This window comes from Acomys russatus, chromosome 15, assembly GCF_903995435.1.
Source record: "Acomys russatus chromosome 15, mAcoRus1.1, whole genome shotgun sequence".
NCBI classification, from domain to species: Eukaryota; Metazoa; Chordata; class Mammalia; order Rodentia; family Muridae; genus Acomys; species Acomys russatus.
The window spans coordinates 14,185,787-14,209,333 of NC_067151.1; positions in this window are offsets into that span (position 1 = coordinate 14,185,787).

Genomic DNA, 23,547 nt, shown 5'->3' on the forward strand with positions numbered 1-23,547 from the left:
CCCATGAGCAAAACAGTGTGATATTTGTCTTTCTGATAAACATACAATGAAAAAATGTAAACAAGAATTAAGGACCTTAATTTCTTTGAGGATTGGCTTTCTTCAATGTTGAAGTCCCTAGTTCCTGCACACCACATGTGTCCCTGGTGCCCACGGAGATTAGCAGAAGATCTCAGATTCCCCCAGGTTCCCCAGAACTAGAGTTCCAGATGGTTGCGAGCCACCATGTTCGTGCTGAGAATTGAACCTGGGTCCACTGCAAAAGCAACCAGTGCTCTTGGCCACTAAGCCCCTATATTGTATCATTTTGAGACAATCTGATGACATATTTCTGGCTGGCCTGCAACTTCCTATACAATGCAGGCTGACCTCCAACTCCTCCAACTCACAGATATGGAGCCGCTTCTGCCCCCCAGGTGATGGAATTAAAGGCGAGCACTGCCCTGCTGCCATGCTCTCTCTCTCTTCGTACGCACGTTAGCTTCAGCAGTTTTGGGGGGACTTAAACTTAAATATTTCCAAAGTGATTACATGATAAAACAAAGCAAAATTTCACGAAACATTTTGTTCATGTGCTGCAGAGTGCAAGTTTTCTTTCTTTCTTTTTTTTTTTTTGTGCTAAGAAGAAGTAGTAAGATATCTTCGGGGGGGACAGTGCTGAAGTGAGGGAGCCATTGAGTAATCAGATTGCCACCTGACACATCAGAAAGTGACCAACGTTGCAATGAAAAGAAGTAAGCACATCATATGAAAAGTAAAGCCCGCTTTCTGGTGCAGTGTTGAGTTGAGAAAGGGCGTGTAGAAATAGCAAGGATGAGGGCAGAGTCAAGGGTATGTTTGCTCTTTTTACGAGACCACCATTGACACCCAGCTCCAGTCCTTTAGCAGCCCCCTAGCAAGGCATGGCTTGCAGCGTTATTCCTTTTCATGTGTGCCCACGAATATGGCGTGCATTCCCTCATGAGTGTACACATGCTCACGTATGTAGGGGTACACAGTTCTGTGAAGGGCAGAGGCTCATGTCAGATCTGTCCTTTGAAGAAATTTTACGTATTGAGGAAATATTTCTCACTTTAATTCAGAGCTTCCCACTTAGTCTGGTCTAGTTAATTTTTCCTCCCTCTGCCTCTCGAATTCTGGGATTACAGGCAAGCCATCTCTGCTAAGCATTTCTATGAAGGCTGGCCATCTGAACTCTGATCCTCTTGCTGTGTAGCAAGCATTTTACCCACTGAGCCCCAGCCCCAGCCAGTGCATTTCCCTTCCTTACCAGTGAGCTTCCAGATGGAGAAGCCATGTCTAATACATCTGCAGAGCACCACTGTGTAGTGCCGAACGGGCTGAGGGAACCTGGTTAGTTAGTATCAGCTTCGAATGGGAACGCGGATCCTGGCTTTGCACTGGTCTTTGCCCTTTATCATTCAGTTATCTCAACGATGAGTCTTAACTGCTGCCCACTCTCTGAGTAAAAGCTGTGGGCATTGACATGGGGTGTCGGGCAATGTCTGTGCAGTAGAAACTCGGGTTTCAAGCCCAAGCAGGGAGGGAGGAGCCCGCTGTATGTGCATTCTTTTTACGACTCACACTGTATCTGAAAGCATGACCGGCACTGCCATGGTGCATGGCAAGTTGAAACTGCTTTATGAATATGGCTCCACTGGTCCCGTGATGTTTTGTTTGTGTTTCCTCTGAAGCATCCATCTAACTGTGCGTCTCTTCTTCCTCCTTAGAATACCCCACTCAAATACCCCCTCTTCTCAGTAGCCTTCCATTACTTCTGGCTCTGGGGTCCCATAATCCTTTGCCCATACCTCTGTTTTGATACATCACTTTTCCCTTTCAATTGAAGTGTGGGCACTCCTAGCTTGGCCCTAAGGTGGAGCTCCCTGAGCCTGGAGAGTGGCTGTCTCTTTTTCGGTATCGAGATGAGGTCTGGTAACCTCTGATGTTTTCAGGGCTTCCTTCCCCCTTGAGCAGCACTGTCCCCTTTGTTCTCAGTGGTTGGGTGCTGAGTCTGCACTGATGCATAGAGACTGGGCTGTTCTCTGGGAATGGCTTTCAGGGCTGGGTGGCTTCCTGGGCATGCCAGCCTTGTTAAGGCTATGGGTGGGTGCAGTTTGGAAGATACGCTGGAGATATACATAGTACTCTGCTTCCCTCTCCTTCCACACGTGAAGGATGGTGGCTTGCTTTCACCCCACTGGTCCTCCCAAACCAAATGTGTTTAATCTTCTACACATTCCACTCATTAACTGCCCCCTAAAACAGTAATTAAGCACCCCATTTTAAGGGGAAGTGATCCTCGTAAACATCATCTCCCACGCATAGCGACTCTCACACTGCGGCTATTGTGACAGCTAGTAAAAAGGCCTGTAATATGTGGGTTTCTGGTTTTTTTTTTTTTTACCTTGAGGGAACAAAGGCTCCCTCAAATGAGATACCAAGAATCTCAAAAGAGCCAACAGAACAATACAGACTCTTATTTCGTGTGTAACTTTCTTACAGACACCCAGGAAGGGTTATCCAACAATAACAAGAGAGTCTGGTTATTGTTAGGACTTTCAGCAACTTGTGAGGTGGGGATGGTCAGGAATGTGCATAAGTTGCTTAAGGATGGATGCTGTCATCCCAAGGCCAACCTCAGCAAGCAGCACAGGCACCAACCAATGAGAGTTCCCAGCAGCTTTCAGCAGAGCTCTCCAGTGCACAACCAAACCTCTATTACAAATGTGTCCCACCCACTTGTGCTATACAACATGACTTTCAGCCACAATTAAAAAGCCTATGCTTGAATTGGCTCTTTTGTTTGTTGGCCCTCCTCTCCTCTCTGTGCTCCAACCAGAAAACCTTTCCTCTAACTATATTGAACTCCCACAGAACACCCAGGAACACTAACTTTATATAGTTCTCTCTGGTTGGCTTGGTGCCCACGAGCATCATGGGAAAGGCTTTGGCAGTTGGGATTCAGATATTGACAGTTGTAACTGATGGGCTGGCCTTGGGGCTCTACTGATGAGTCAAGTTCCTGAGGAAAAAAAAAAGGCAACTAAAGTAAGGAGCCATGGGCCAAACTCAGCAGTGAGAACTGAGAGCTGGGGAGATGGAGAATTGTCAGGAGCTGACATTTGACCCCATGAGGAGACTGTCATTTGGGAAGGGATAGACTGGGGAGGAGATAGAGCTGAAAACCAAACCGAAATATGATTTGGGCTTCTGCCATTTCAGAGTTGGGCGTTGGGAAAACGGTGTGTATGTCACTGTTGGGAGGAAAGTGACATTGAGCCTGGGATTTAGGAGCAGGTGACAGTGCAGAAATACAGTCAGAAGAAGAGTGGACTACAGTTCCTCCGGCGCTCAGGGCAATCCCAGTTTGGCTTGGAGGGGTGTGGGAGCTTTGATGGAACGTTGTAAGTTGTTCATGGTGCACATCTGTTAGCTCAGCATTCAGGAAGAAGCCAGAGAAGCATGACTTCAAGACCAGTTCCAATTACATGAAACTCTCAGAGAGAGAAGGAGGCAAGGGGAAGGGAGGGAGGGAGGCAAGGGGAAGGGAGGGAGGGAGGCAAGGGGAAGGGAGGGAGGAAGGCAAGGGGAAGGGAGGGAGGGAGGCAAGGGGAAGGGAGGGAGGAAGGCAAGGGGAAGGGAGGGAGGGAGGCAAGGGGAAGGGAGGGAGGGAGGCAGAGACAGAATATATTTTTAGCCAGGATTGGCCTTGAACTCACATAGACCCGCCTGCCTCTGCATCCTGAGTGATGTGATCAGCGGAGTGCACCATCATCCCAGCCCCAAGAGATAAGTTCACTTCTGTCAAGTTGACAAAAAACCCCCACTAAAAGAGAATTTCAGATTTCTCTAGGAATATTTGCACATACATATCAATGTAAGATTAAACAGGAGATAGCTTGGCTTCATAGGTACTCTATGGAACTAATTACATGCCGTAGTTTTAGTGTGCCTGCATTTTGACTGCGGCCCATCACAGGAGGCTACTTCCTCAAAGTTTCAGCTTCATATTAGCACTCCAAAACGTTCTGATTTAGTTCTTAGATTTTGGATTAGAGCTGTTCAATCTGTATCCATAAATGCTGTTAAGTAGGATGTGCACATCTGGATATGGTGACACACATGCCTGTAATTACAGCACTGGGAAGCAGAGACAGTATGAGTGAGTTCTGGGACAGCTTGGGCTGCACAATGAGACCGTATCTCAAATACACACACACACACACACACACACACACACACACACACACACATATATATATCTGATATATATAAATACATATGTATCCCAATATGCAAAACAATCTGTGACTAACAGAACTTTCAGATAGTTTCTCATCTTCATGCTGGCTCTCTTGAAAGACAGTCAGTAACTCCTGCGTTTAAAAGTTAACAACCCTAGGCAGACTAACTTCATTTTTCTACTCACTCAGGAGAAAGAAGTTCCCTATGAAAAGGAAATATTTTTCTCCCAGTGTTATCATTGCCCAAATGCAGTGGCAGAGGGAGACGTAAGTGGTAATGGCTCTGCCAGGGCACACACTTGTTCCCAGGGTGTCTGCGCCTCAGACCAGGGAGTACAGGACTTACACAAGTGGCTCTCAGGGGACCGTGAACACACCAGTTACTTGCCAAAGCAGTGGTGAAGTGTGTGCCTCCAGCAGCTCTGCCACCGTTCTCCCTCCAAAGCCAGTTTTAGAGATGACGTGAAGGAGATATTTTCAGGATTTGGCTTGATGTTTGGTCTATATATCTACATATCTGGGTCTAGATGGGTGTGTGTGTGTGTGTGTGTGTGTGTGTGTGTGTGTGTGTGTGTGTGTGTGTGTCTCACGCACCTCCAGTTGCTTTTAAATTCATGTGTAGCCAAAGATTCCTTTGAACTTCTGATGCTTCTGCCACCTCTGAGTGTTGAGATTACAGCGTGCGTAGCCGTTGCCATGGCTCCTTAGTGCTGCCCTGGGGATGGAAGTGATTGGGGCTGTGCACTTAGCTGGCCATGCTGCCTTGCCACCCCTACCTCTGGGTTTTGCATCAGCTTTATTGCGTAGCCTGCGCACTGTCTGATGACGGTGTCCTTGGCCATACCGAAGCTCTTTGGTTTCATGACCCCTGTTTATTATTGGTAGAGACTCATCAGTTGAGGAAGAGGAAGGACCCGTTTCGGTTGGGGGTGTGACCTTGCTGGCTGAATGCATACATAGCATTCGTCCTACTGAAAGAAGGAACTACAACAAACCCAAGTGGCAGTTGGGTGATTTCAAATACATTTCTTCACCTGTGTGGCCATCAGCATAGCCCAGGTTGAATACATTTCTCTTGCACCTGTTTGTAATCGTCTCCAAACATGCCAGCCTAAACTCTGCCTTTACAGTCATCTTAACCTTAAGTTTTGCATGAATGGAATAAAAATATGTTGTCTTTGGGGGCCTGGCTTCTTTTTCTTACCAGAGGATTTTTTTCTAATTATTTCTTTTTATGTGTATGGTGTTTTTGCTGGCATGCATGTCTGTATTCCAGGGGTGTGCCTGGTGCCCGTGGAGGCCAGTGGATGGTGTGAGGTCTTCTGGGCCTGGAGTTATGGGAGGTTGTGAGCTGCCACAGAGGTTCTGCGTAACTAATCTGGGGTCATTGGAAGAGTAGCCAATGCTCTTAACCCTGGATCCATCTACATATTTTTAAGGCTCATCTATCCTTCTGTGTGAATTTATCAGTCACTGGGGAATCATGTTCCAGATCACATATGTCTCATGGTACATTCCTTTGTATAGTTCTGTTTTTTGCTGTGTTGCTGTCGTTTTAATTTTTCAAGACAGGGTTTCTCTGTGTAGCCTTGGCTGACCTGGACTCCCTTTGTGGACCAGGCTGGCCTCATCTGCAGCACTATGCCTGGCATATAGTTCTATTTTTAAGGCTGCTTGAACTTTTGCTTCTTATGAATTATGATTCAGTGAACATTCATGCACACATTTTAGTTCGGACATGCAGTTCTACATTTCCCGAGGCTGGACAGCTAGAAGTAGCATTACTTGGTATTATGATAAATGAATATTTAATTGAATTTTTAAAAAACCTGCCAAATCATGCTGCAAAGTAGTTGATTCATTTGCATTCATAATGTATGTGAGTTCCCCCCCAACACTGGGTTCTCTCTCTCTCTCTGTATGGTGTCACATTACTTTAATTTTAATTTTCCTAGTAACTTAGAATACTGGCTACCTTTCTATGTGGCTTTGTAGCACCCATATGTATTCCATGACAACGTGTTTATTCAGGTCCCCTGTCCACGATTTTCTGGGCTATTTTGCCTTTTATATCTGTGTGAGTTCTTTATCTTCTGGAGACAAGCCTTGCATCGCTCTGTGTATAATGTGGTACCTCTACGTGTTATGTATGCAGAGATAATTATTTGCAACTCTTTCCCTTACAGCTGTGGCTTGCCTTTTAACTACTTCCATATTTGGAGAGTGAAAGTCTTCAACTTTTTCATTTATGGATTGTAATTTGGGTGTCACACTTGAGAACACACACTGAGTTCGAGGTCACACAAATTCTATCATTTCCTTCTGGAACTTTTACAAAATCAAGACAATTTTCCCCCCAATTATTCTGAAGACTAGATTGAGCTGGTGTCCTTTGAAGGGCCCTCTTAGGCCACAGACAGAAGTAATGGTAGGTTAAACCTGTAGAGTTGCTGGGTCCTCTTGTCTGGTGTGTCCTCCGAGGGCAGCTGCACGGGACCCTCTGAGCTGGTTAACGGGCCTTGGTGACCATCTCCTCCAGAGCTTTCCAAAAGTACATTGTGAAATTTCCCTCACTCAGCAGAGTTAGGGCAGGCTTCTTCTGAGGAAGTCACATTTGTTTTCTAGGACATAAATTGCAATTTCATTTCAGGAGAGTATTCACTAGGTTGGTGTAGGAGAGACTGCTCAGTGCACCTGGAGCAAGCGTCCCCTGTAGAAGCTCTGACAAGGGCATGCGTCCATGCATGTATCCTCACTTCCAAGTATATTTCTCTAGTAACATTGTGTTTTACTTTGCCGGAAGACATGCCTCATATGGTTGTGAGCCTTTTTGTAAAGGTGTGATTTATTTTTATTTTACGTAAAATAAAGTTACATAATCACTCCTCCCCTTTCCTCCTCCTCCCCTCTCCGTTTCCCAGTGGGAAGATATTCTGCCATCTGAAACTTGTATAATCTATTAAACGTATTTCCTTGATGCACTCAATCCTCCAATCCTCTCTATGCTCCGCCCACGTTCCTTCTCAAAAGCACGGTGCCTTTAATATGTAAATATATAAGCAGAACCTCCCAAGTCCATCTAGTGTTGCTTGTGTGCACATGATCTCAGAGCTGACCCCCGGATAAGGGATAAGCAGTTTAGGAACTTAGGGGCCGTCATCAGTTGCCTTTGTCTAGGGCTGGAGCCATGAGGCGTCACCCTCCTGAGCTAGCGTGTCTGTCAGTGTTGTCCTAGTCCAGGTCTTGTTTAGGCAGCCATACTGTTGTGGTCCAATGGGTGTAGTTTCCCTGCCATTTGCAAGAGCCTGGGTTGTGGATGCATCCACTGGGGCTGTCTACCTCACAATCAGTTGCTCTTTGTAGTTGGACCAGTTGTGGCTTACAGTTCTCTGTCTGCTGTGAAGAGAGCTTCTTTGATGAGGGAAACGTTTTACCCTATTAGGCAAAGCTGTTTCATGAGCTTGTGGTCTGACAGTATGATTTTGTTTTAATCGACACTCTATGGAGTTCAGTGTGTACGTGCCCATGTGCGCGCACGTGCACGCACACACACACACAGAGATACACACACACACACACACATTGTGCAATGACTAATCAGAGTGATTAGCAGGTCCTTCATCACAGACATTTTCCTAATCCTCTCTACCAACTACTTGAAAACATTCAATTAAAACCTGCTCTCTAAAACATTAGCATACATTTCTCCTGTTGCACCCTTGAGCCCAAGGCCCGTCCTCTGTCTATTCCTCCCCACTGTACCTTCCAGGCCCTGGTCATCATAGTTCTGGTCTACATTTGTTTGTGACCATCATTTTCATTTCCATGTTAGCGAAAGCACAACACACAGACGTCAGGAGGCTCCTTGTGTGGTTTGGGCTCCAAGGCTACATTGATCCTATCACTGGAGACGTGTGGCTGTGATTTCCTCAGTGCTGTCGCTGATCACAGAATATCATCGCTCACCTAACACATGAAGGCCGTAAGGCGAATGAAGTGTGATGGCACTCAGGAAGGTGAGGCAGGAGGATTGCTCCATGTTTGAGGCTATCCTGTGTTACCTACAAGTCCCTGTCTCAGAAAACAGAACCTCTTAGGGCTAGACGGTGCGTGATTTTGTTCTTTGAGTTTTAGGAATGGATAATGAATAGCCCGTCATTATAAAAAGGTCAGAAGTATACAGCCAAACAGCAGCATCTTGTTGGTTTGCTTCATCTTTTGCTTTTCGTAAGATTAGATGGGATCTCTCTTGGTTGCCTAGGTTGGCCCTTGGTGTCTAGGCTCAGTGACCTCAGTCTCAGCCTCACAGGCAGCTAGCAAGGACTGTGGGCACTCACTTTACCCCACTAGTCAAGTGTAGTGTTTTTGCCTTTTTTTTTTTTTTTTTTTTTTTTTTAGCCCAGGCTGGCCTAAATTAGCTATGAAGATTAGATGTGTCTTGAACTTGAGGCAATCTTAGCAACAGCATGCTGAGATTACAGCATACCTGAGATTACAGGCATGGACCACCACGTCTGGCCATATCAGACTTTAAATTAATTAGTGAATTAATTTGCTATGCATAGCTGTTTTGCCTGTATATGTGTCTGTGTACTATGTGCATGTCTGGTGCCCATGGAGACCAGAAGAGAACATCAGTTCCTCTGGGTGGTTGTGTGCTGCCCTGTGGGTTCTGCGACTCAAACCCAGGGCCTCTGGAAGAGCAACAAATGGTCTTAAACACTGAGTCATCCCTCCAGCCCTAGATCAGATTTTGCAATAATTGAATTCAGGTTTGGTGAGATTTGTGGGAGCGGGTGTGAAAAACACACTTGGAGTCCCTGGAATTTCTCAGTTGACCATGAGTTGGCTTGCCCTTCTGACTGGATTGAGCAAGTTTGCTTTGGGGCTTGTGAGCACGAAGATGTGGAGAGAGGAGGTCTTGGTAGGCCTGGTAGGCGAGAGCGCTGCTCACAGATACCAGGAGGCTCTTGGTAGGAGCCTACACCCTGAAAGCATTTCTGAGTGAACATTGTGAAGACACATGATCTTCTGCCATTTGAAATCAATATAACCTAAGACACATGTTTTCTCATCTGCTGAGAACTCTAAGGCCACGACACTTGCTCCACGTACAGTTACAGATACCTGGTAAAGACTTTTGCTCTGGGGTGGGTGGGTGAAGCCATATCCTATGAAGCAGACCTGAGTCCAGCTGTGCTGTTTCCAGCCCCTTGAGAGCTAAGAGATAGAAGGGCAGCTTGAAGCAATATTTTAATCACCAGGCCAGGGACCCTCCTGCGAATGCTTGCTGTCTCCCGAGGCAACACAAGCCTCCTCTGTTTGGAGGACTTCTCCTTTTAGGATTAAGTAGTGTCTTGGCAGCTCCCATCCGTGAAGTGGATCTCTTTAGGGTTAAGGAGAACCTTGAAAATTCTCCCCAAAGCACGATGGAGTACCACAAGATATCTATGCCGCAGAGCTCTGTATAAAAGCTTATAGAGGGCTGGAGACTGACTGCTACTCCAGAAGTCCTGAGTTCAATTTCCAGCAACCACATGGTGGCTCACAACCATCTATAATGTGACCTGATGGTCTCTTCTAGCCTGCAGGTGTACATGCAGGCAGAGTACTGTATACATAATAATAAATAAATCTTTTTAAAAAATAAAAGCTTATAGAAGTACAGAGTTAGACGTGGCTCTTCCCCTGCGCCACTTTCCTTCCTATTGGTAATGCTGATGTTCAGTGTCACTCTAAGCCTTACCTTACCTTTCCTTTCTTCTCACTCTCTCTTTTCCTTTCTTTCTTTGTCACCAAACGTGCACACATCAACATGCTTTCGGTCATATTGGTGAAAAAACATAAACGAGGTTCATACTCTTCAAGCCACCCTGTTAGTTGCTTTCTCTCTTTCCTTTTTCTTTTTTGGTTTCTCGAGGCAGGGTTTCTCTATGTAGCCTTGGCCATCCTGGACTCAGTTGTAGTCCAGGCTGGCCTTGAACTCACAGCAATCCACCTGCCTCTGCTCCTGAGTGCTGGGATTAAAGGCATGCGGCACCACACCCAGCTGTTACTTGCTTTCTTATTAATCCACCAGGAAGTTCTTTCTATTGGCAATGTCAGTTCTCGATGACCTCAGAGCACCATCAGAAACACAGTTAATCAACACCCTAAGGTGAAAACCAAAACAAAACAAAAATCTTGTATGTTTGAGAATTATAAAAATGTACTAATATATACATTGTGTATTATAATGCATTGTTTCTCTTCTTTATTCATCTATTTTTAGGGAACCCTCCTTTGGACAGTTATGCATTTTTACACACACACACACACACACACACACACACACACACACAGCATAGATAGTAAACTGGTACTTTGGTAATTTACGTATAAGATCTGACTGCCAGTGGCTGTTTCCAATAATTTTCATTTTCAGCATCCCCTGTACTTTCCCCCTGCTTATCCAGGAAACGGTTTGGGCACTGGGAAGGGTTGCCGGACACATGAGTGATCTGGGGGTGAAACCCGGAACCCAGGAAGTGCATGGCTGTGTGTTTTTATCCCTCGGTGTGCTATGCTTGGCCGGCAGCTGCTGCCTTCGCTTCTCATTCCTCTTGTCTCTCTCACGCACAGATAGATCTAATAAGAGCTTTTCTGTAACCGTGCACTTCGTTGGAACATTTTTGGAGAGCCCTTGACAGCAGCTACTAAAAATGTAAAGGTTCTTACCTTTTGACCCTGTAACCTCTGCTATGTGGCATGGAAACATAATTGAGATCTGGAACCAGCAATCCTTTTATGCTAACATGAGGTACATATATAAACTCCACATTTAATCTATAGAAGCGCAACCTTCCGATGCAGTGCAGTGAGAGGCCCCGGAAAGAATGCGTATGTGTCTTAAAAAAAAACTTCTGTGGTTGTTATTTTTGATAAAATCAATAAATGCACAGGCAGATCAGAGATGAGCACCATGGCTGAGCAGAGGGTGGGTGGAGATGGTTTTCAATAAACAAAAGCAAAGTAGCAGAAATGTAAGCACACTAAGAAGCAGGTTAGCCTTTCAAAGGTGAAAATCGCCAAGGGAGGAGGGCAGTGGGGCAAAACCACTGTATGAAGTGTTCTCACAGGGTGACGGAGCATGGGGGGCACTTGGGGACTTTATGGGAGGCCTGTGCCCTGGTGAGTCACCTCTCTCCCTTCCCTAACCTCTTAGCAACACCCCTCGGAGTTACCCCTGAACCCCTTTCTTTCCTTCACTTCCATCCCTGCATTGGAATAGGGACCTATTCCTCCTCCTCCAGACCCCAACCTTTGTCCACTGCCCACTTGCACTACTGTCACTGTGTCACTCGTGACCTCCTTATCTCATTTAGCTTTGTGACTATCTCCACTAGGCAATTAAAAAAAAGTAATTTATAGTTCAAGCTCAGAAAATAGAGACAAGAGCAAATAAGCCTTGTTCTTTGAGACGAAACTGCTGTTTTATCACACTGCCTTTTCCGCCTCCGCCTCCTCTACGAGGCAGGGTCTCACTGTGTAATCCTAGCTGGCCTGCAACGCTATGTACATCAGGCTGCAGAGATCTGCCTGCCTCCTGAGTGCTGGGATTAAAGGCCTGGTACCTTTTTTTTTGTTGATTGTGTATTCTTCTGGGTTCTTTCTGCATGTATCACACAACATAAATTTATCTGTACTTACACTTTTTATAAGAATCTGGGGTCTTATTTTCTCCTTTCCTAATGCAACTAGTAGAAGGTCACGTGTAGTGCCTGGCTTTGTACTTTTTTTCGCCTCGAGAATGAAGAAAACGAACCTTATAGACACGGGGTATCTCTTTGGATTCTAGCAGGTCCTGTGTTTTGGTGAAGTACTGCTTACTTCTTAAAGATGCTTGTCCTCTTTCCTTGTTAGGCGCATTCACACTGGTGCTAACTGGGGACTTAGCACTCAAACTCTCAAGAATTGTCTGGAGTATTCACGGGCTCTATGTATTCTTGCATATTCCTGCTACCCCGCCTGCCTTCAGGAATCCCTGGCTGCAAGCCCTCCTGGCTCAGGCAGCCACTCTTCACGCCCACAGCATTGGATATACCCCTAAGCTGTTGAACATGTTGTCCATGCCTCGTTTGTTTGCGTCTCCCATTAGGTGGTGAATCCTAATAAGGCAAGAGCTGGTCCCAATTAGCTTTCACCCACATGGATAGAAAACACATGAACCAATGAACAGGACACATTCACGAGTAAGCTCAGCTGCTGACCTGTTGACATGACTGGCTGTGGGATCTCCAGAGATCGCTCATGTTTGGGGTGATGCCATGAGCAGAGATGAGGCCTACAGACAGAAGGCAGGCTGCTGTTACGTTTCAACGTGGCGATTCTAGGGTTCAATGGGACATGGTGTTGGCTTTTTGGTATGTGATGTGGGAGCTTCGGATCTCTAGAGAAATTATTCAGAGTTGTTTGAACACTTGGTTGATGGCAGCTTGTGTGAGAGCAACTAACCACTATCAGCAGCCAGAGGGATGAATGATGCTCATTGGGGTACAGGAGGAGGATAGGAGGCAGAAATATTGTTTTGGGGTCCAAAGGAGAAAAGGCTTTGAGGAAATGATGTAGGGGTCACCAAGATGAGGGCAGCGGGTGATATTCTGGATGTAACAATTCTGGATGTAACAATTCTGAGGTCCATGGTGATGCTAGAAGTGCTGAGTTCAGCAAAGTGATGTCATGATGTGAATCAGGATTCGATGGCAAAGGAGCCTTTGAAGAGGCCTGGCAGTCAAGAAGTGAGACAGGTAAGCAAGTCAAGAGGGGAGACTTGAAACTTCCTCCCAAGTAAATAGGTAGTAAATTGGGACCTGGCAGAAAAGTGTTAAAAAGCCACAGTTCTATCGTGATAATCAGAATCTGCTGTTGGTCCTCACTGGCCTTTCTAGACTTTTCCATGCACTTTAGCTGCAGAGACTAAATGAGTGAGTGCAGCTTTGCCTTTGCGTTGCAGGATTTGGCTCTAGCATCTGCCCCAACTTAATTGCCACGGTTGATTTGGCTGATGTAATTGGCGAGACCCTGTCTCCTCACTGCTCCCCGGGTATTTCTCCATATGGGGTTATTTAATTAGACAGAAATAAAACTCCTCATTCATTCATTCAGCAGAGATTTATTACTTGTCCATAGCGTAGACTGTGCTTGCTGCTGAGGGGCGGGGCAAGCCTATGACAGACAGACACACCACCCGGCATGCTGGAGTGACCTAATTTACAGAGGGGCTTCATTTCCACCTGCATAGCTAACAGATACTGAGCGTCCCCGCCCCTCCCCCCACATGGGCACACTTCCTGTGCACAAGTCAGTGACATTTACCTTCAACATTAAAAACCCTCCTGAGCCGTGTCCATTCATGGCTGCTTTTAACGCCCCTCACAGTCAACAGCAGCCCAAGCTCATCTTTAAAATTAAGCCCCCTCCTTACATATTTCAAAAAACAATCAAAAATCCTGATTCCCAAGAGTTTATAAGGTCTATGATCTGAACTTCTAAAACCCACGTCAACATCTGTTGCCGTTCCTGCTAATTTCAACCTAACAACAGTGTGTGAAGTTGTCTTTTTCCCCCAGGTGGGCTCACTTGTGTGTTTGCTGAGTTGCCTGAACCAGTACAAAGGGAAAGGCTAAAGATCTAATAGACAACAAAGATTTCCGAGCTGTAGAATGGTGGGTTCCGGAGAAGATGCTAAAAGCTGGTTGTATTAGGACAGGAGAGTCAGCAACCACGGAGGGTGTGCTACAGGGCTTGCACAGGCTGCTGGGGCGCATGGATCCAATTCCATCCAGGGCAGCAAACAAGCTTGTTTTGGCTGAGAGGGGTGGGATAGGAGGAGGTGGCCACCACGGAGCCAGGGGAGAAGCAGCACAGGGCAGAAAGACCCAGATGCCCAGATGGTGCAACGCCACATGTTGCTGAGGACAGTAAGTAGGCACTTGGTCTGTGTTCCTGGAACCCTGTTTCAGGACTCAGTCAAATTGAGAATTCACAATTATTTGATTAACTTGATGAATGTTCCAAATTAGGAACTCCAGGTCAGGGTTTGTTTCCGACCTAAATTATACAGTGCAGTTGTCTACAGTGATCAAATTAACCAGCTGATTGCCAACTCCCCCCTCTCTCCATCCCCTGTGGACGCAGCTTAAAGAACTAATAGTTCACTGGACTCTGCCCTAGTCTATTTTGGGATAATTGATGTCTTTGTGCTCCTATCCCCACAGCTTGGTATCAAACACTGCCGCTTTGTGTGGAACATGTCAGTTGGCGATTTATTACCCCAAAATGCACTCTTTCTCCTGCGAAAGTTATCAATCAGAACTTTGGAGGCAATTTTCCAGACTCCCTCAGGAAAATGCTATTTTATTGCTATGGAAAAATATTTGATTCTTTGTGTTTTTCTTCCTAAAATGAATCTATTTGAGGTTTGGGATACTTAGTGATTTTCATTTCTCCCCTCATTACTTTAAAGCGCGTCTGTGTTCACTGGAACTCTTCCTAAATGAAAAGGGTCAAAGACCTTAACTCCTTAAAGAATAAGGAAGAAAAATTACGGCCAAATGACGGCGAGAAACCAACCCTTTCATTTTTGACTGCACAGATCGCTCCTTCCTACGCCAGGCCTTGCTGCAGTTGAGGCTCTGAGAGGAGCAGAGGAGGTTTCTGAATCTTAAGCAGGCCTGAGGTTTTATGAACTAGTCTGGTCGTGATGCTGCTTTGAGCTTCCTTTATATATTCGTGTGTGTATGTGCACAGGTGTATGCAGGTGTATGTGTAAACACGTGGTGTGTCTGTCTGTATGCCTGCACACATGTACAGAACACAGGTCAACTTTGGCTCTCATTGCTTTTTTTTTTTTTTTTTTTTCTTTAGGATAGGTCTCCCACTAGCCTGGGGTTTACTCACTGCATTAGGCCGACTAGCCCGTGAGCCCCTGTGATCCCGTGTCTATGTCAACAGCTGTGAAGGACAAGCATGTACTACTCTGCATGTTTTTTTCCGTGGGTGCCAGAGACTGAAGTCATCATGTCGTTATCCCTTGTGAGCAAGCACATCCCCAACCACACCATCTCCATCACTCCATCCTGGGCTCTTAAGTCACGCTTTAACACCATTGACCTACCCGTGAAAGAGAAACAAGCAGTTGGTTCATGCTCACTTTGACTCTCGCTACACAACTCTGATGCCTCAAGATATACGCTCTTAGAGAGCTTACGTCCTGTTTCAGTTTGCCAGCAGACCACGCTAGTGAGAACGCTGCACCAGCTTGGGCATGGCTCTAACACAGGTGCATACCGACAATTTATGCCCAAAGTGGCTTTGGCATGGAAGATTTGCACCCAGTGGGGGCGAGCGGGGAGGAAGGAGGGCCAGTGTGCAGGACTCAGGTGCTCAGGGAAGCTGGGCTTTGGCTTTTGATACCCCACTCCCACTCCAATAGAGAAAAGCCTCAGGGCAGAGGAGCCCAGAACCCAGTTGTTTGTGGGGTTCCCTCCTACTTCTTTGTAGTGTGTCTTGGTTTGCGGCAAGGTCTTATTGCGTGGTTCACGCTGCCTCAAGCTGAAAAGATGCTTCTGCCTCAGCCTCTCAAGAGCCGACTTAGGACAGGGGTGTCCTGTTTGTTTTGTTTTCACTCTCCTTTAAAAATATTTATTTTAGAAACGAATTACTTTGAGTATTGCCCCAAATCTCAGGAACAGAGAAAGGGACCAGGCCTCCAGGAGAAGACCAGGGTTACTACTATAGTCACCTGGAGGCTCTGTCTCTTATCTAAAAAACAAAACAAAGCAAAATAGCTGTAAATAAATCCTTCCACAAACTGCAGCCCAAATACTTCAGATAGCAGGATGAGTGTACAAAATGTATTCATGGGTACTTCTGTAGCCCGCCATGCCAGGTCCCAAGGAGAAGGTCTGTCACCCAGTCAAAGGGCTATAGGAAGTTCACTCCCTATTTCTACTTGTACATTTTCAATCAGAATATTTGCTTGGTCTGCCCTGTCTTAGATCCATTCATCTATTGCTTGAAGTTCTGAAATTCAGTTGTCAGTAGCAATGTCAGCAATGTCAGAGACTGAATTTGTCTCGGTTGCAGCCACTCAGAATTCCCAAACTTGTGTCCGCTTCCCCCCCCCATCCACTATCCCGTCCCATCCCTCCCCCCCCCCCCATGCAGACCCCAGACTAGGCTTTGACAAGCATCGGTTGGTGAGAGCTGATGAATCTATGACCCCAAATAGCATTCTTTTAACTCTGTGAGGAAATAGTGTTGCTTATTTGTCTCCCAACTTGAGCATATTTCACTGAGTGGAGTGTTTCCAGAGCTAGGAAACGGAAACACTATTGGCATACTTCCTTTCCATATTGTTACTTCTTTGCTGCTGTGCTAAAACGCCAAGTCCAAAAGCAAACTATAGAAGAGAGCGTTTATTTGGCTTATGGTCCCAGGAAGAGTCCATGGCAAGGTAGGCACAAGAGCTGGGCATAGGAGCAACCTGCCTTTCCCTAATTGCTCCAAACTTTCCCTCCATATTGCGTGATTGTACACTCTGCTAACCCTTTCAATGTACTTGTGACACTATGTGACCCTTTGGTCATTGAGACATTAATTGAGACAATACCAGTTAACTGATTATTTAGCCTGATCTGAAGACGGAGGAAAAGGAGGAGGCTCTAGTTGCGTTTTTGCTGAGTTCCTCCCTCAGTGAAAATGTACTCTTTCCCCGACGGCTGGGAGTGACACTGTAAGCAGATGTGCCACACAGAGAGCACATGGCACAAGGAGTGCAGTGCCCCACTCCGGGCTTCTGCCACCCCTAACAGTGGTCTTTCTTTCCAGGGACTCTCTTTAGGCCCTGTCAGTGGACACTTGTGATCTGTGATCCATCTTGCAATGTTAGTATGATGTTCAGGCTTGGGTCTGGAGTGGAGCTGGAGACTCATAAGTCCCCTGAGCAGAGTGTGCGCTTGCGCGCGTCTGTTTGCAGTGTTCCACTTTTCCCGGACCCAGAGGTTGTTCACATTTGCAAAGGGATCTGAGGGCTTAGAAGACTTGTTTATTTGAGGAACACTCAGGGCCCTTGGTGTGGCAGTCTATGGTTCTCAGCTGTATTTCTCTTTCTCTTTCATGTTCCTCTAGATTAAAAAAAAAAGGGTGGTGGTGGTGGTGGCTATTCAGCTTGTTTCTTATTTGACCAAGAGGCTCTGTCTGGGCATTTAAGAACTAGTGACTCCAGTAGAAATGAACAAAAGGGAAAACCCAAACCTCAGGTGCTGAGACGTGACTGTCAACCCGAGGTCTGCCACATACATGTGTTTACTCACACCAGTGTGTACACATGGGCTGCACAGAGCACGCAGTACTCTGAGAAGATCAAGTTTCTAGTCAGGCTGCACGGTACAGCCCTGGAATCCCGCCCGGTGCTCAGGAGGTTAGTGCAGTAAGATTGTGATAGCCAGGCTAGCCTGGGCTACATGGTAAGACACTTTTTCTTTTAAATAGTCATTTTCTTTTTATTTAATGTGTACGAGTGTTTGGCCTACCTGTATGCAGCGCCGCATGTGTGCAGTGCTTGCATAGGCCGGAAGAAGGCATCAGAGCCGTTAGAACTGGAGTTGAAGTCCAGTGAATGTTCTAATGGCTGATGCAGTTCTGCAGTTCTCAAGACACTGGCTTTAAAAAACAAACAAACAAACAAACAAACAAACAAACAAACAGGCTGGAGACCAGAGGATCCAATTTGGTCCCAGCTCCCACAAGGTGGCTCACAATGGCCTGTAACTCTGGTTCTCGTGGGTTCAACACTCTCTTTTGGCTTTCTCTGATTTCAGTAGTACACATACATAGATTCAGGCACATGCAATAACACATTAAAATTTGTTTAGTTATTAAAAACAACCAGAACAATCCCTCGCCTCTTCCCCCCCCCCCCCTACACACACACAAAGAAAAAGAATGATGCTTCTAAGTGTTTACTCAGAGGTCGTGGCCTGTCAGGATCGACTTCAGCTGTACAGGGACTTAGAGCTTCAAGAGCTAGGTCTTTAAAGTCCTTTCAACTTGCCCAGTATGGTGGTGCACACCTTTCATCCCAGCATTCCAGAGGTGCAGGCTGGTGGGTCTCTGCATTAAAGGCCAACTTAGTCTACATGATGGGTTCCAGGCCTTCCAGAGTGTGGTGCTTTGATTGTGCAGGGCCTCCATAGGCTCATATTTTAAATGCTTGGTCCCCAGTTGGTGGACCTTTTAGGGGTCAGGGGCGGGGGGGAAGACTAGAGTGTGTGGCCTTGTTGGAAAACACGTGTCACTGGGGTTACAATAGATCTGTGCCACATCTAGTATTCTCTCTGCCTCCCGCTTACAGTTGGAGATACAAGAGCTCAGATGCTCCTGATACCATGCCTTTGCTCCACCAGCATGGACGCCTACCCTCTGAAACCATAAGTGCAGTTAAACTGCTTCTTTTATAAGTTGTCTTGGTTACACTGTTTAACCACAGTCCTAGGAAAGTAACCAACGTGTGAGGCTACCTTGTGAGACCCTGTCTTTAAGGGGAAAAAAATCCATTAAAATATAGATTTGTTTTTAGATGATCCTCTTGCATGTATATTGTTAACCCTTTCCCCAGTCTCTGTGTCTTAATGAGTGAGATGAATTTATTGTGATTACAGATTTACTTCTATTATTCTGCTTGTCTGCTTATATACTTGGTCTGAGAAGCTGCCTTGTCCATTTGTATGCTTTCTCTGGTGGCGAGACACTGGCAACTGAACCCGGGCCTCACATTCGAGTGCTGCCTGCTCTTCTACAGACACACAGCACAGACGTATTCAGTGTGCTCTGCGTCGTGGGAGTTTGTTTTTGAGACTGGTTCTTGCTTTGCAGCATAGACTTAGCCTCAAACTCACGGCAATCCTCCTGTTTCAGTCTCTGGAGTGCTAGAATTACAGGCACTAGACACCGTGCCTGACTGTTATGTACATCTATTTTTTCATTTATTATTATTATTTTAAAATAATGTATTTCCTTTTATTTTACATGCATCACTGTTTTGTCTGCATGTATGTCTGTGTGAGGGTGTCAGATCTTGGAGTTACAGACAGTTGGGAGGTGCCGTGTGGTTGCTGGGAATTGAACCTGGGTCTTCTGGAAAACCAGTCAGTGCTTTTAACTGCTGAGCCATCTCTCCAACCCCCATTTATTATATTTTTAATGACTGACTTTCACAATGAATTAAAATCTATATTTTAATTAGCTCTTTGAAAGGTGCATACACTCTGTTTTGATCGTACTCACCCCACCTGCCCACTTCCATTTCCCAGGTCCGTTTAGTCCTCCCAAGATCTTGCTTCTCTATTTCCGTGGTCAAGCATCATGACCAAGAGAATGTGTAGAAGGTAGGGTTGCCTTAGAGCGCATGCTCTCAGCAGCCAGGCCGCCTTCTCCTCCACGGGGATATGCATTGTATATTCTATTTATAGATTCTCAGCAGTTATTTAAAAATTGTACCATCAGCTTATCTGCTCCCTAATTATTGTGTCCTACTTATTCTATCTTTTATTTTTAGTAGTTCTTTCAGATTCTTTTCATATTTCTGTCTGTGATGAGTTGTGTTGTGGTTTCTGGGTTCTTATTTGTCTTTCACTCTTGAAGACAGTTGAGTTAGAATTCTGAGTGTTGATGAGGAATCCATATCTTCTTTTTAGATAAAAATGTCAAATTTCTCCCCTCGTTTGTCATATTTGGCCTTTAATACTCTTCTGTTTCACTCTCAGCTACCTTGACTATGCATTCATTTATATGTTTATATTTTCAATACACTGTACTGCATTAAATATTTTGATATTAAATATTGTAGATGGTTGTCCCATGACAATTAATCTGCATCTATCATGCCACTGACTACATTTACATATGGTGGGACATTGAAAGTTAGTCCCTTTTTTATTTTAATGCAATCATGTGTTCACATATGCTGCACACAGTCTTGGACCAGAGCTGACATTGTCAACCTGTCATTTGTGTGTCGAAGCAGCCCACACTGTCTCAGGGACACCCATGATCCTCTCTCGATCTCACACTCCATCCCAACAGTCAAAGCGCTGACACTGTAAACGTCAACAAATGCTACCAATCAGGATTTTTTGTTCATTTTCTGGCTAGCTGCTTCTGAAGCATCTCTCGACCATGCCATGGATTATCTTCCTGTGGGTACTTGTTGCCTCCTGCTGGCATCCTGAGATCCACCTTCTCTAGGCTTAGCCTTGCCACGCTCCAGATTCCCTCCTGACCTGAACAAAAGCCTGTGAGTGGCACTGAGGCCACCACCGCTTGGGCCATGGGAGCCTCCATTCGTCAGCACATCTACTAGGACATTTTTTTGTTTGGCACCGGTGTGTTTGTTAATGAAGACTTCACAAGGGTCTAGTGGCATGTTGAGCACCAGTGACAAAAACTTGAAGAGGTGACCTCCTGAGCCAAGGTCAGCTTCGGTTCTCAGGGGGCCTTCTACTCTGGGGGCTATTCCTAACAGGCCTGCCTTCCTGCTGTCCTCTGTGCCTTGAGCCTAACGCTTCGTACACTGTGATGCTTGCTCACTGTGGAGCGGGGTAGTGGGAGCACGGCAGGGTAGTTGTCTTCTGTGTATAGATGTGTGGGCCTCATGGCAAACACAACCTGAGCTTGTTTAAAGAGGAAGGAAAGCTTTATGGCTAGTCCTCAGCACCAGTAAGTGCCTGGACATCTGAAAAATATATTCTGTGTTTAGGAGTGATATTTGGCAGGCTAGTTCAATGGTGGATCTGGTAGAGAGGCTGAGAGCCTGGTACCTGCTCAGCCAATGAGTCTGGACACTTCAGTAGTCCCACACGGGAGCTGAGAGCCTGAGAGTTCCCTGGAGAGTCCCTGGTATTCACTCCATGTCAGAAGGCTGACAAGGGGCTACTCCCTCTGAGAGGGCCCTTCCTGCCTCAGTTTATCTTCTCTGCAAACACTTCCAGGGATCTGCTCAGAGGTCTACCTTCTGACTGACTCTAACTCCCTCCTTCATTTGTACTGACTACAATCTTAAGAGAGTTACTAAAAACACTGAACATTTGAAAAATCAAATCCCTTTTAGCTTTATATTTTGGTGAATTCAGGACAACTTGATAGTAATATGAAAAAGATTAAACCCTTCTTCAAATTCACACGAGTTACAAATGAAAATTATATTGAAAGAATGCCTTTTTTTGGCCAAGCACCTAAGATTTTTTTAAATAAAAACAGATTTATTTATTATTTATACAGTATTCTGCCTGCATTTGAACTTGCATGCCAGAATAGGGCACCAGATCTCATTATAGATGGTTGTGAGCCACCATATGGTTGCTGGGATTTGAACTCAGGACCTTTGGAAGAACAGTTAGTGCTCCTAACCTCTGAGCCATTTCTCTAGGCTTGCAACTAAGATTTTAGAGTTTAAAAATGTGACTGAGACCCAGAACAGGCAACATCACCAGCATAGCATCTGGCAAATGGTGTGAATATTTTAATTGATGGATTATTCTCCCTTTACATTAACATGGTAAAGTTATCATCTCGGATTGACTAGTTTAAACAATTATAGAGAATTATATACTTTATAAAGTAACATTAAATGTTATATGAGTAAAGCTATTTATTGCATATGTATGTGGTCTCAAGAGTCCTTCAAAGTGATGTGGTTCTGTTCAACCTTTTCATATTAGTGTCCTCACTGAACACCTTTTTTAAAAAAAGATTTATTTATGTATTGTTTATACAGTATTTTGCCTGCATGTGTTGTCTGCATGCCAGAAAAGGGCATTGGATCGCATTATAGATGGTTGTGAGCCACCATGTGGTTGCTGGGAATTGAACTCAGGACCTCTAGGAAGAGCAGTCAGTGCTCTTAACCTCTGAGCCATCCCTCCAGCCCCTTACTGAAGATCTTATGAACAGATGTATGTGATCTTCACTAACCCTACAGAGCAGCACAGATGTGGTGGGAACAGGACCTAGGATCCCATCCATGCTAGGCCAATGCTCACAACTGAGGGGCAGCACAGAATGCATAGAGTTCAAAGAACAGGCAATGGTATAAAGCAACATACCAATAGTTTATACAGGTTACTAGGAAATTCAGATGTAGACCAGGCATTTATTCTTAGAGATGCCCCACAATTCCCCTGAAGCTCCATGTTATTGGCAGAAAGAAGTGTCATGAGGGTAGCGAATATCTGGCACACAGCTGGGACACACACTTTCTCTGTCACGCACTAGTGAACGGTGGCCATTCTTGTGACAGTTATTACTTTGACAATGCTTGGGGACCTCACAGGTCAGGAAGCTTTGGGGTTCACTAGTTCAGATGAGTAAGGCTCTCTAGACATCAAGGGGAGTATGAAGAAATTGTCTTGACGAAACCTGAGCTCAGAGTCATATTTTTTAAAATATGACAAACACAGTTTATATTAGAGGAAAAAGGCTTGTGTGTACATCTTGAAGGAACAGCCTGCAAGCTGTGGAGTAAGGATACAAATGAAGGGGGCTGGCATAAGGTGACCTGCAAATGCTAATGGAGACTTAGCTGCTAGAGAATTAAAAAAATACTAATTTGAGAGTGGTGTGTGTGTGTGTGTGTGTGTGTGTGTGTGTGTGTGTGTGTGTGTGTTATGAATGCCTATGTTGGTTGTCTTCTTCTGTCCATCTCTATCTTGTTGCCTTAAGATAGTCTCTCGCTGAGTCAGCAACTCTTTTTGGGTAGGGTAGCTAGCCAGTGAGCTCTCAGGACCTGGGATCCTCTCATCCCTGCCCCTTACTGCTGGGGTCACAGGAACAAGCAGCCATGCCCAGTCCTGCTAATGGATTTTGAATCTCGTTAATGTTTGTTTTGGTTCTTGTCCTATTATGAAAATTTACAGATCGTGAATATGGATGGTCCACCCAGCAATCTTCTTGAAATTTTCTACATAAACCTGACTATTTTTCCGCGGGCTTGGTGGCTCATGTCTGCAATCTCAGCACACAGGAGGGAGAGGTGGGCGGGTCACTGTGAGTTCGAGGCCAGCCTGGTCTACAAAGTGAGTCCATGACAGCCAAGGCTACACAGAGAAACCCTGTCTCAAAAAACCAACCTCCCTCACCAAAACAAACAAACAAACTGAAAAAAGCTCTATTATTTTTCATAGACAATTTTGTGAAAGACAAGGTGTTGTGTGTTCATGTGTCTGTGTGCATGCATGCATGTGGATAGCATGTATTAGGTATA